Source organism: Mus caroli, unplaced genomic scaffold (assembly GCF_978045245.1).
Source record: "Mus caroli unplaced genomic scaffold, Mus_caroli_1 scaffold_8, whole genome shotgun sequence".
NCBI classification, from domain to species: Eukaryota; Metazoa; Chordata; class Mammalia; order Rodentia; family Muridae; genus Mus; species Mus caroli.
Genome location: NW_028227263.1, coordinates 49,957,346 through 49,971,693, shown reverse-complemented (window position 1 = coordinate 49,971,693; position 14,348 = coordinate 49,957,346). Strand labels below are relative to the sequence as shown.

Sequence of the window (14,348 nt, the reverse complement as noted above, 5' to 3'; positions counted from 1 at the left end):
TTTATAATGAAGAGTAGTCAGTAGTAGGTTGCAGTTGGTATATAAGATTTGGAAGTACAGGAACACCCTCAGGCAAACAGCTTTCTGTTTCTTTAATAAGCTTTCTGTTTCTTTAATATGTTTAGCTAGTCTTGTGATCTTCTGTTTCATTGACCAATATACATATCTTTCCCTGTATTTCCAGTATTTACCTACACAATGAGTCATTTTGTGTGGTTGCATAGTATTCCATGCCAGGAAAATCTCAGTTCATCTCCGTTTTTCTTCCTATTGTCTCTGTATTCTGCTCAGTGTAGATGCAATGCCTCCTCTGAGACTCCAGCAGCTGGCACTCAAAGACTCTTAAAGATCCTACAGACTCCTAGGCGCTTGTACCAGTGACTCAACATTTCTGTACCCCTAGGCACCTCTTTGTGCAAATTCAAGGATGATTAGAATATCTGGAATTTAACATTTTTCAGGATATTTTGACAAACTGACCTCTGAATAATTATTTTTGCCTTATAAAGAATTTCATTATGTCCAGAATTATTAGATAAAATAATAATGAACTATTACTACTGGCCTGCTTGGCAAACTGCTCAATAATTCTTTGCTCTTTTATTTTCTTTTTTTTCATTTCTTTCTTTTTCTTTTTCCCCCTTTCTTTGAAAATCAATTCTTCCCTCACATACCTTTAGTATGGTTCCCTCCCTCTCCTCCTCCCACTTCTTTCCACACCTCCCTTCCCACCCAGATCCACTTCCTTTCTGTCTCTCATTAAAAAAAAGAGGCTTCTAAGAGATAATAATAAAATCTAACAAAAGAAAATATTAGACGATAAAAATGAAAACTGTCACATTAAAGATGGACAGGACAAACCAACAGTAGGAAAAGAGCCCAAGAGAAGGCACACAAATCAGAGTCTCACTCACTTGCACACTCAGGAATCACATAAAAACACTAAACTGGAAGCCATAATATAAACACAGAGGCTCTGGTGCAGAGCCATGCAGGCCCTGTGCAGGTTGCTTCAGTCTCTGTGAGCCTCTTCCCACCTCCTCTTCCATTGTGTTCCCTGAGCTCTGAGAGGAGGGATTTGATGAAAACATCCCATTTAGAATTGTGTGTAATGCCTGGCTGTGGGTCTCTGTATTTGTTCCCATCTGCTGCAGGAGGGAGCCTCTCTGACAATGGCTGAACAGGGCACTGATCTGAGTACAGCGGAATAGCATTAGGGGTCATTTTATCACTCTGTTTCCCACTTTTTTGTTTTATTGTTTTTAAGACCAGTATTACTTGGTTTTACCCGAGGTCCTTGGGCTATCCAGTCTTCAATTCTTGGTTATAGCACACCAATAAGAAGTATTGAATGTAGGTTCCACCGCATAGAGTGGGCCTTCAATCAAATCAGATATGGGTTGGCTACTCCCACAAGCTTTCTGTCACCATTGCCCTAGTATATCTTACAAGAGGTACACCATTGTAAATGAAAGGGTTTGTGACTGGCACAGTGTATATCTTTCCATTTTGGTACTGTGCAGGGTATCTTCTGGTACCAAAGATTTTGGGGAAGGCTCTAAGTAGGTACCAGTACAACTACTCAGAAGTCAATGAGTTAGATAGCTGTTATCCTCAGCAATGGGGCCTTGGGAAAGTGTTTTTAGAAAGAGAGAAAGATCCATTTGAAGTCAAAGAAAGACAGACCTGGACATAATGGTTGACATGGAGCTGTCCTGTATTAATCAGGTCCTAGCAAAAAAAATCCTCTACACCATCATATGAGGTTCTGAGGCTGGGGAGGGGGAAAATGATGTTAAGCATGGGGAGAAGTAAGGACAGCCACTAAAGTTAGTGACATGCCCCATGACTGACAACAGCTGAGAAACTATCCTCCGAGGCTCAATGGACAGAGAAAAGGGCAGGTACTGGCCCAGGAGACAGTTGTATCTGTAGTTATGACTCAACCAGGGGGATGGGGAGACGATGTCTCAGAGGTTAAGAGCCCTGGCTGCTCTTCCATAGGTTCTGAGTTCAATTCATAGCAACCACTTAGTAACTCATAACCATCTATAATGTGATCTGGTAATATATAATAAATAAATCTTAAAACAAACAAACAAAAATATTCAATCAGGGGTTATGCACCCTCCTACATAGGAACTTAGCTCCTGCTAATCCAATACCCAGAGAGTAGTCATCCAGAGAAGACATCCAGCTTCATGCTCTGAACTGTCTCAGACTTCCTACCAGTGCCTCTTATTGGATCCATCTAGAAGCCATGAGGAGACCCACTGATCTGCTCATGGTTAGGACACAGATTCCCATGCACGGAGCGGTCTGGAAAGGGTCCGAAAGAAGAGGCGCAGCAGCCTCAGCCTTAGCTGCAAGCACGGGCAGCTTCATTTTTGCTGCTGTTGTCTTTACAGTCAGAAGGATGAAGGAAGAATGGAGCAAAGGGGAAAAATTGAAGATGCTGACAGTGTCCTCTATTGCTGTAGGGGTGTGTGAAAAAGTAGTATGTGTCAGGATGACCGCGCTGGGAGCTTCCCAAACTAGGCTTACTTTTTGTCCCCTCTTGCAAGCCACTCCCAGTGTTTGAAGCATGTTGTTATTGGTGTTGTTGTTTTGTTTTGTTTTGCAATACCTGGGCCAAAGAGCAAAGGGAGGATAAACTGATGGGAGAGGGGAGCCCGGTTTGTCTTATGTAACTCACATCCTCGTGAGAGTTCCGTTTGCTTTTATTTTAAGAAGTACCATTTATGAACCCTCTGGGGGGTTAAAGAGCAGAGGAGATGAGGATTCGATGTCAATAGGAAAATCGCTTAGCTCCCGGGATAAATGATGCTTCTGTTTGGGCTTTCTGTTTTTCAAAAGGACCATCTGTTTTCATAAACAGAAATGAGCCTCTCTAGCCACGTTTCCCTCCATAACCCTCTGTCTCTTTGCACAAATGACAGTATTCCCTTCGTGATTCATTCCTGGAGACAGTCCTCTGAGCTAAGCGCGGCTGCTAAATCTGCGCTTGAGTTCTCACCAAGCCCCACGTGGTTCCCACTCGGGCGGCAACTGTGGTTGGATGGCAGCTTTTGTATCTCCAGAGCCAGAGATGGCACACACTTGGCTTGCCAATGGCTCTGCGTCAGGCTTGAAGCAGGGGCTTTTCCTATTCTTGGGAACATCCAAAGTCTTCGAGGGAGTCCAATAAGTGATACTCCTCCCTCCCCCGAATTTGGATGCACTTACTGAGAGGCAAAGAGTGGCAGATGGAAGCCAAGATACCATGTTGATTGCTTGGGATGAATAACTTAGATCAGTCTGGGTGCCAAACAGACTTGGTAATTGGATTCAGAGTCAGGCAGACTGACCCATCTGGTCACGGGCAGTGATGGGTGGAGCAGAAGAAGAGCCAGCTCCTTGGAACAAGAAGAGGTGTATGCCAACTGCCAGACCTTAGATGGGACTTGAATGAGCTAAGTTCACTCCTTGTTTACTGCTGCTATGACTCATGGCACTGCTTACGGCTGAAGGGACAGAGGGACCGCCGTGGCCCTCCTTCTCATGGAAGTTAGCATTAGAAGTCAGGGATAGGTGTGGTACATGCCTATAATCACAGGACTTGAAAGGCTGTGGAAGAGGACCATATGTTTTAGGCCAGCCTGGAGTGTGAAGTAAGAATTTGTCTCAAACAAATAAACAAAGTATGTCAAAAACAAAGGCTGAGATGTTGCTCAGTGGTAGTTCATTTGCACAGAGGCGTGAGGCCAGTGCCCTGGGTTCTACCCCCAACAGCATAAGCACACCTACCCACCCACCCACACCCACACGCACACACACTAACAACAACAAATAGCATTAGAACTTATGATGAAAATTTCTTCCTAAAGAGACCTCTGAGTAGCTTGGAAGTTAGAATATAGCTTTGCATGAGCCTCGTCCGTGGCATATTCTCTGGATGCCTACATTTTTTTTTTGGTGTGCATTTATTTAATACATTAATTGAGCAAACATGCATGACCAAGATGAAAGGATGGTCCTTGATTCACAACACAACAGAAAGCTGCTGGAAGATTCTGAACAAGGGGAAAGCATAATTTCAGATTTGTGTTTTCGAAGAAGTATTCTCTTTCCTCTCTTCTTGTCTTTTCCCATCTCTCTCTTGTACCCTCTCTTCTTCCCTCCACTCTTCATAAGAGAAAAAAGTGTCTGAGTAGGGTGAGGGAGCCAAAGGTTCCATCTACTACATGCTACTAAGAAGAAATGCAGCAATGCCCAGGACACAATTGGAATCAGAAAAAGGGCACAGATGAACACACAGGCATGGGATATGTAGATGGAGCTGAACGGGTGGGCTGGAGGGCCAGTGTTGGTGTAAGAGCCAGTAGGAGAGTGAGAAGACTTAAGAGCTGTGTTCTTATCTGAGTGACTGGATAGATGGAGATCCAGCTAGGGAGGGCCCAGGCTGGGCACCTGCTTGAATAATCAGCTGAATGAATAGAAACTAGGCTCCCTGGTGTCTCTTTTAGAAGCTACATTGGACTACACTTTATCCTTGTGTGCCTATGGCATATCTGGTTCACACCTTCTGACTGTAGAACACCATTCAGCGGGTTTCATGTTACCCTCTTTTAGTTTCATTTATGTTACTGAAACATTCAGAACCAGCTTCCCCACGCCCCAAAGCAACTTAGGAAAGAAAGAGTGTGTGCTTTATACCTCCAGGTTGAAGTCCACCATTAAAAGGAAATCAAAGCAGGAACTTAAAGGGACCTCATGTATAAATTCCACCGTTAGGAGCAAAGAGAAACTAATATAGCCACACTGGCTTTGCTTAATATTCAGCCAGCTTCATCCAGTCTTATACAGTCCAGAGCCCACCCCATAAATTGGTGCCTCCCATATTCAAGGTATATCTTCCTGCATCAATTCACAGTCAAGACAACCCCCCACAGACATGCCCACCATTCATATTCTTGTAGGTAAGCCTTTGATTGAGACTTTTCTCAACTGGTTCTAGGTTGTGGCAAGTTTGGCATTGAAAACTAACCGTCACACCCTCCAAAGGACATTCTTTAAGTGAGGGAGTCACTCTGGAGCTTGTTCGGGAGTTGTCACTTGTGTTTTGCCTTGTGACAAACACTAGGTAAGGATGAAGTATCCAGCATCAGCAGTCAGGCTGATGAGTCGCCCAAAGGCTGCATCTTCTCTGCTCAGTAGCTTCTCTGATTGTTTTAGGTTACATTCCTCTGTTGTCTGATTTCATTATCCATGCCATGTGGCTCCCACCCTAGGACAGAACTCAAGTTCCTATGTTGTCCTCCCCCTCTTCCACTTCTTCCTCCCTCCGTGATTTTTAAAGCATGCTGCAAGCATGGGCTTGCCACCTCTTAACAGTAGCCCATGATTGCTTTTTTGACCAAAGGCTTTGTGGGAGCACTAACCACGTACTTCCTACTCTGTAGTTTCTTCATAGCCTGGTCTTCTTCCAATCTTGGAACAAAATCCCCACTTGTCCTAGCTCTTAAAATAATCTGTGAAAATGGAAAGAACCACTTTTCCACCACCCCCTTCCTTGAGAATGTCTAAATATACAGTTGTGCCCACGGAGGCTGTAGCATTTCACGCAAATGGCATAGTTCTGTGTGTCTGCTGGCCGAGGCATGCTGGTATTTGAAGGGCATTTGTAGATTGCTGAGTTTTAGCCTCAGTTCAGCCTCCACCTCGCTAACAAGAACATCTCCCTATTCTGAGCTTTCAGTTCCTCGCCTCTAATTACTTCTGCTTTGACACACACTTACATTATGGAAAATGAAGAAGTATTTCATGGGCCTGAGCCTGGCGACACCAATGACCCAGGGTCCCAGCCTTTTACTTCCCATGTACGACTGAAACTCACTTGAGCCTTTACCCAAATGAGTACAAGTCCCTGTGGTTTTCTTGAGATCCCCTTCTGGACCCCTCCTACAACTGAGGAAAGTTGCACTGCCCTCCTGACCTCAGACCACACAAAGGTATCTTGGACTCTTCTTCCATCATCTTGCTAGCATAGGACTGCACCGTAAGGCACCACAAAATGGGTAACTTCCACTACTCACAGTTACCATCTGATGGCTGGGACACTCAGCCAGGTGTCACAGGTGTCACAGGCTGCTGATGTATCTGCTCATCCTCTCCCTTAGCCTCTGCCAGTCTCTGTCAGCTGCGGTACTCCTGGGCCAGTAGATAAGATGCTTCACTCTGGTCCCTCTGTCTTCCCATCTCAAGATGTTGCCCTGGGGCTCACCTACTGGTCCAAATTTCTGTTTATTTGTTCCAGGCCCATACTACCTAGATTTGACCTCATCCTCAATTAGCTGACTGCCTCCACAATGACCCCATTTCTAGATAAGATCCCATGATGGAGGTGCCAGGAGTTGGAATATCAACACGAGAACTTTGAGTAGGTGTACCATAGACCTCCTGAATTGAAAAAGCCCAGAGTGGTAGGAGCTACTGCTGCAGATTGCCTCCCAGACACTGAGAGGTTCAGTGTCAGACCCCTGAAGTAGTGAACAAAAAAACACAGAAGCTGGGGCTGGAGAAGAGAATTAGTAAGAATGGTTATTATACAAGGGTGAAGAACTAAGTTCAAATCCCTAGCATCTGGGTCAAAAACCAGGCATAGCTATGCATGCCCCAACTTTATCCTGTGTTGTATGCTAGAGAAATGTGGATCTAGGTGAGTGGCTAGAATTTCAGATTAGCTGAAACAGTGAGCTTCCAGTTCAGTGAGAGACCCTGTCTCAAAGCAATAAGGCAAAGAATGATAGAGAAAGTCTCCTAATGCCTTCCGTTGCCATCTGCAGGTATACACACAAGCTAATGTACCCACAAGCTCAGATATATGTAGTAACACCACACACACACACACACACACACACACATACACACAAAGAACACACACACAGAGACGCAAGCTAAGGACAGTCTTATGTTAGTTTTATTGTCACTATGACAAACTACCTGACAGAAACAACTGAAGCGAAGACAGATTAGCATTGCTTGCTTTGCCATGACATCAGGGAGAGCATGGTGAGGCAGCTCACATCATAGCAGACAGGAAGTTTAGCTGAGCCACCATAGGAAAGAGCTATATCGAGAAACAATCCCAAGGGCATGTCTTCAGTGGCCTGCTTCTCCAGTCATTCCCCACCTTTCAAAGTTCCACCACCTTCCAATAGTCTATCAACTCCGTGAATGGGTTAGACTATTCAAAAGGTCAGAGCTCTCAGGATCTGTCTCTGGAAATATGCTCACAGGCACACCAAGAGCTGTGCTATACCAATTGCCTAGGGCTTTCTCAAGCCAATTAAACTAACAATCAAGATTAACTATCATGGCTTCATGTGGGTTTAAGCTATGATGTGTTTCACCAATACACATTAACTGAGCAGGTCCAATGCCTGGTACTGGCCTCTGGATACCAAGGTGTGAACAAGCCATGGCTTCGACTCACAAAGACTCCATCATGGATAGTCCAGGTTTTATCAAACAGATTGATAACCAATCTGACAAGAAGGGCAATAACATGTCCAAGATCGAGGAGCTGGTGTCTCTCAGAATTAGAATTCAGATCCCTGTGAACTCCTGTTTTGTTCAAAGTCTAGGTGGCTTTGGGCCTGTGTGACATGGGGAGTGCAGGTCGCAGGCAGCAAATCTTCGTGTGTGATTCTTCTAACTAACAAGCACTTGCCTTTCCCCTGCTCTGTGGCCATAGAGGAACTGCTGGTGGCTTGTGGTTAAACACTGGTCTCATCAGTGTTCTGGGAAGGGGCTCATAGCATATGCTCTGACGTTGCATCAGGTAAAGAAAACCATCTTTGGAAGCCAGGCGTGACCAGAATTTGTTAAATTAACAGTCTCTGGGGAAGCTCGAGTTCCCGCTGTACAAATGTGCTGATTAAAGAGGCAGCCGGGTGGAAAGAGAGGGATTTGAGCCCTGGACTGCACTCCAGATTCATTGCTTGTTCAGAGAGTCCAGGCAGGTTCCTCAGTTTCCTCCAATGTCCATCCTTTGTCTCTGAGTCTTCAGGGTAGCTCAGAAGACCTGTAGGTCTAGAGCAATCTGGCTCGATTCATTCATGCCTCAGATTCAGGCACTGAGTGACCAGACATCTCCATATGCCTAAGGATAAAAATGTTCTTGGGGTCTTGGACTTTCATTTTGAATGTTAGCCAAGTCTGTGGCTGGAGAAAGAAGTCCCTTGGTAAAGTGTTCAACTTGCAAAGATGAGGACTTGAGTTTAATCTCCAGAATCCATGTTCAAAGTGTCTTAGGCCTGCTCCTGCACTTGTTTAGCCCCTATGGAGACAGGCAGATCCCCGGGGCTCTCTGGCCAGTCCACTTATCGTACTTGGTGAATTTTAGGCCAGTTAGAGACTCTATCAATAGATAGATAGATAGATAGATAGATAGATAGATAGATAGATAGATAAACAAATAAAAACATAGTGGGCCACGTGCCTAAGGAAGACCATCTGTAGTTATCCTCTGGCCTATTCCCATATGTACATGTGTGCATAGTACACAGGTACCTGGAAATACATACATATAGGCACATACACACATGCATATATACACACGTGTTCAAATACATGCACACACATGTACATACACATACACAGAGAAAGAGAGAGAGAGAGTAAGAGAGAGAGAGAGAGAGAGAGAACTAGAGAGGATGAGCTGGGTGCCTTGGGTTATCTGGTCGCTCTACTGAGGCTCAGTGTCATCTAAAGCAAAGAAATAGCACCTCTGCAGAAGGCTTGATCATCGTCATCCTCTGTAGGCTGCCCTGGGCTTGGTCCCCTAGGGCTAGATTTAACAGGTGGCATGTCATATCACAGAGGGCTGTGGATGCAGGCAAGACCTGATAGTATACAATTAGTGTGCTCCAGCACTAAAGGCTTTGTGTGCATCTGTAAGACACCTTATCAGGTTACCAGGTGTGACAATGAACAGTCTTGGGTCCTCCCTGATACCCTCTGTGTGCCTTGCAGAACCCCCTGTCTGTCAGGCACAGGCAGCAGAACAAGATTGCATTTCTGCACAGTGTGCTGCTCAGTATGGTCTCAGCACCACCACAAAGGGGGAAAGTTTGCAGCCAGTGACAGGGTTGGTGGTACAGCAGGTGGGACTCTTCATTTAGAATCTCTATTGTGTCAGACATTAGTGCCCCAGCCATAGTCATAAAGACCCAGAGGGAGCCCCAGTCTAGAAAGCAGATGGCCAGCCAGCCTCAGGCTTCTATCCGCACATCACCTTCAAGCCAGTGCCAAGCCTTTCTCTGTGTCCTGGCACTCCCTCTGTTCGCCTCCCCTTGCCCAGGTTTCTATCCCCTAACTGGAAGTCATCAAGTCAAAGTGTGCTTTCTAAAATGCACAAAATATATGTTTCTCTTCTACAGCATCATTCCTAAAGTGACACCGCAACCTCCCACTCCCCATGCTGAGCTACCTGCTAGACTTTCTGCATACAATAGTTTTGCCTCATAACTGTTGATCAAGTTTTCTCTTATCTTTTTCCTGTCTAGAACTTCCTGACCCAGTCTTAACCCATTTTTCTGCCATTGAAAACTCCTACTCATACTTTAAAACCCAGTTCTTCATTCCCTTCTATGATAGGAACTAATCACTACCAGTCTACAAAATTGAGTTTGACTGACAGAGTGTGACCCCCCCTCCCCATTTCACTAGCAGCCCATCTGTCTTAGTTAGGGTTTTACTGCTGCGAACAGACACCATGACAAAGGCAACTATTATAAGGACAACATTTAATTGAGGCTGGCTTACAGATTCAGAGGTTCAGTCTATTTTCATCAATTCAGGTGCATGACAGCATCCAGGCAGGGATGGTGTTGAAGGAGTTGAGAGTTTTACATCCTCATCTGAAGGCTGCTAGGAGAAGACTGGCTTCCAGGCAGCTAGGACGAGTGTCTTAAAGCCCACACCTACAATAACACACTTCCTCCAATAAGACTGCACCTCCAAAGGTGAGGAATCAAGGAACTGAGCTATCCTGACCCAGGGATGAGTCCCTGGGGCCCACCAGGAAGAGTGCTCTTGTTTGCACTGTCTTTTTTCTAAGCTTCCTGCAGCCCTCAGCCATGCAAAGTCCTCTACCTGGTCAGCGGTTGCCTGACTTTACTGGGAATGACAGGGACTTCTCGCTGGGCTGTAGCCCATCTCCTCTGGGACATGTGGGAGACTTTCAGCCAGTTCCACATACTGGGGAGCCTGGTAGCTCAACTCTCAGTGCAGAAGGAGACTGTGAAGCCTCTGAGGGTAACCAGGGTCCCCTTGCTCATCTCTGAGACTGTTTTCCTCACTTGCAAAAGGAGGCTAATGAAGATTTGAGTTGATAAGTTCTGGGGGCTCTAGGGAAGCCAGAACATAATGAAAACAATGCCAGTCATCCCGAGTGTTAGCAGAGACATGGAAGAATCAGAAAGAAGAGGATGATAATAATGAAGGCAGACACAGCACCATCAGTACTAGCCAAGCCTTGACACTCACAGTTTCGTTTAGTTCTCTCAAAGTGCTCTCCAGTAATAACTAATTTAAATGGCACAATTCTGGAAGGAAGGTATTATTATTACCCTCATTTTCCATATGAACAAATCAAGGGACTGAAATCTTAATTTTGCCCACCACATGCAACAGTCAATGGTGGATCAGTCCCTAATGCTGCATGGTATGATTTCAGAAGCCACTGTGACCTTAATCCCAAAGGAAGCTCTTGGTGTGGCTGCACATCTGCAGCCAGAGGCTTGTTCCTACTTCACTGTGGAGTCATGCAGCTTTGACCTTCTGAAAAGGGAAGCTGGGGTCGGGGGTGGGAGGAACAAGATCCCGTTGAACCATAGCAGAAAGCAAGTTTGCTTTCTGTAGGTCACCTAGGGGTGAGGTGGGTCATCTTCCTCCTGCCTGCACTGCACACTCTACTCAGAGATTCTTCATTTTCTAGCTCCCCCTCTGGCTGCTTGTCCACAGTCCTTGACACACTCTGCTTATGGACGCGCTAATCTAAGCTCCTCCTACATCTTCACTAAGCACCCCAATTCTGTCTAGTGCCAGCTCCTTTTTCATGAAGGCTCTCCTTGGATGTAGCATCCACTCTAACGTGCTGTGACTTCATTTTAAACCACTAATTACATCGTCAGAGAGGCGATGTGAGTTTTTAGGGGACTCTGAACTCAAACGAGAGCATAAAGAGAGGAGAGGAGGCAAGCGTGTGCCTCTGAGGAAAGTTTCTCCTCCAGGAAACAGGATGTAGGAAGAGGCATATCCTTTCGGTAGCATGTAGTCCCTGCTGGCTTGCTGCTTTATTAGCACCCCACTGAGGCCAAGCAGGATGCCTGAAATTTCAGCCAAGAGACAAATTCTACCTCCCCAGTTTCTCCAGGAACCAGGGCCATTTCTCTCTTTTTCTTTCATGCCCTGAAACACTTCCTAAACCCCAAAGTCAGCTGATGGTAGCTCTCTCCAAGGCCCACTCTCTGCTGCGGGTGGAGAGGAGGGAAATGGAGAGCACTCAGCTTCTTTTCAAGGGCACAGCAGAGACGTGGCAGTGATAAGCTCTGCTCACACCCACTGGCCACAACTTAGTTGGTGTATCTCTCAGCAAGGGAATCTGGGAAATGTAGTCTCTGGCTGAGAGGTCACAAGACCAGCTAAAAGTCAGGAGAATGAAGGAGATGACAGCACCGAGGGACTATAGGCTTAGAGTATGAGAAACACCCAACACACATAAGAAGCCAGGGCAGAATTGCTTCCATCTTCTGCTATCATATAGTTGGCAATGTCCTCCATGGCGGCAAATGTTCTCTGGCACTGTGGCCTGTCACTAAGGTAAAATGACACCAGGCTGTTCATACCTGGCATCCATCAGCCCTCCTCTTAGGAGGCCTCATATTGCTTTTCAGATCCTGCTCATATGCCCCAGTTTAGCTGAGACCAGAGATCCTGGAGTAGAGAGGCCTTCCAAATGTCCTGCCTGGCTGCCCATGCTACACCAGCCCGCGGAATCTGTACCCCCAGGCACTGAGCTCCCTGCCCAGGCTGCCTGCTTGCTTTCCTGTGTGCTACAGGAGTTTGTGGAAAGAATGTTCTGGCATTAGGGGGTGAAAGTCAAAACAGTAATTACAGGAACATCTGTTCCTGAGTGGAAAGCATGTCCCACACACACCAGGAGACATGCCTGCACAGCTCAGCAAGCTGATGTTCAAATGGAAGAGAATGTTCTGGAAGGGAGGGCTAATGGACCTAGCCAAGGGAGGTTCAGCTTCCTGGTAGGATGCTGTGCTGTGCTGAAGAGCAGAGAGGGAGGAGAAAGGGGCAGGCAGGGAGTGAATATGTGAATGTATAGGAAATGGGAGGAAAGAAGGGGGAAATGATTGAAAAGTGCCAATGAGTTAATCAAATGAGTAGATGAAAAAGGATAAGCAAGAGGAATCAGTGAATGAAAAAGTGAATTAATATATCAAGGAGCCAGTCAGTGAATACATGAGTAAATATATGGAACTGAAATGTGGAGAAATGAATAGGAATGAATGGCTAGATCCATGAATGAATGAAAGTGAATAAATGAATACTAGTTGAATGAAGGTGTGGAGCAATATCGTACACAATGAGAGACTGGGTAAGTGACCGTGTGGTTCTGTCAACCTTCTTACCAACTGGGACAGGCCAGGAGAGTAGGCAGAGTGGGAGGAGTGTGGACACCCTCAGCTTCTCGGTACTGAGAGGACTGGTGGCAGGGTCCACCTCCTCCCCTGTCACAGATGAGGAAACAAAGGACAAGCAGCATCCAGAAGCCATGGGAAGAAGAGCTTGGAGGCAGTGGCTGTGTGGCAGTGGGGAAGGTAGTCCTTTCTTATTTCAGTCCCCTGTCTAAGTGGTGGTGATGCTGCCTCCCACACAGGATGAGATCAAGGAAGGCCCTGTGGGCGCAAACTGTTATTTTCTCCACATTAATCTGATGTTCTGCCCATAGTTGAACTTAGAATCAGTAGGCAAGCTAGGGGTTAGGGAGAGATACAGTGAGAGAGAGTCCCCAAACGTGACTTAGCTGACACACAAAGATCCATTCCTTATTTTTGTCACATGTGAAGGTCATGTCCCACCCCTTCCTAGTAGCTCTTCAGCCTAGCAGTCCTGACTTCCAAGGTCACTGTGGTGGAGTGTCCTGGTTAGTAGTTTTGTTTTTATCAATTTGACACAAGCTTGAATCATCTGGAAAGAGGGATCCTCAGCTGAGAAAGCACCACCATCAGGTTGCATGGAGTCAACCCTGTAGGATACTTTATTGATTAATGATTAATGTAGAAGTGTCTAGCCAACTGTAGATGGTGCCACCCATGGACAGGTGGTCTAGGGTGGTGTAAGAAAACAGGCTGAACAAGCAATGGGGAGCAAGCCTGTGGGCAGCATTCCTCTGTGACATCTACTTCAGTTTCCACCTCCAGGTCCTGCCTGAACTTTCCCCCATGGTGACCTACAACCTGTAAGCTGAGATAAACCTTTTCCTCCCTAAGTTGCTTTTTGGTCGTGGTGTTTATCCCAGCCACAGAAAGCAAACTAAGATGTGGAGGATGAGCAGAATGGGGGTGGGGTGGCGTGCTGGTTCTCTGGGCCCAGGATTGACAGGTGTCCATTCCACAACCCCTTCCTCAGCTCTACCTCCAGGAAGATAAATGGGGCAGTGGCTATGCAGGAAGTATAAGGCACCTTAACTTACTGGTGTTTTGGAGGGCCTTTAGCCATGCTAGAGGTGACCATCTGAACATAAGTATTTATCCATTAATTGAAGACCCATGTAAATGTATAAATGGCCTATTTTGTGGCCAGGAGCTCCTGAAGACTTCAGGTTTTTTTTTTTTTAATATTTTTATTACATATTTTCCTCAATTACATTTCCAATACTATCCCAAAAGTCCCCCATAGCGCCCCCCACTTCCCTACCCACCCATTCCCATTCTTTTGGCCCTGGCATTCCCCTATATTGGGGCATATAAAGTTTGCAAGTCCAATGGGCCTCTCTTTCCATTGATGGCCGACTAGGCCATCTTTCGATACATATGCAGCTAGAGACAAGAGCTCCAGGGTTCTGGTTAGAACATCATGTTGTTCCAACAATAGGGTTGCAGATCCCTTTAGCTCCTTGGGTACTTTCTCTAGCTTCTCCATTGGGAGCCCTGTGATACATCCAATAGCTGACTGTGAACCTCCACTCCTGTGTTTGCTAGGCCCCGGCATCGTCTCACAAGAGACAGCTATATTTGGGTCCTTTCAGCAAGATCTTACTAGTGTATGCAATGGTGTCAGCATTTAGA

General features: G+C 46.0%; 1 protein-coding gene across 2 annotated transcripts in view; it reads left to right on the top strand.

Moving 5' to 3' along the window:
• Positions 1-14,348, top strand: part of Tenm4 (teneurin transmembrane protein 4) — a 703,400-nt gene that overhangs the window by 251,280 nt on the left and 437,772 nt on the right. The gene's annotated exons all lie outside the window — the stretch shown is intronic.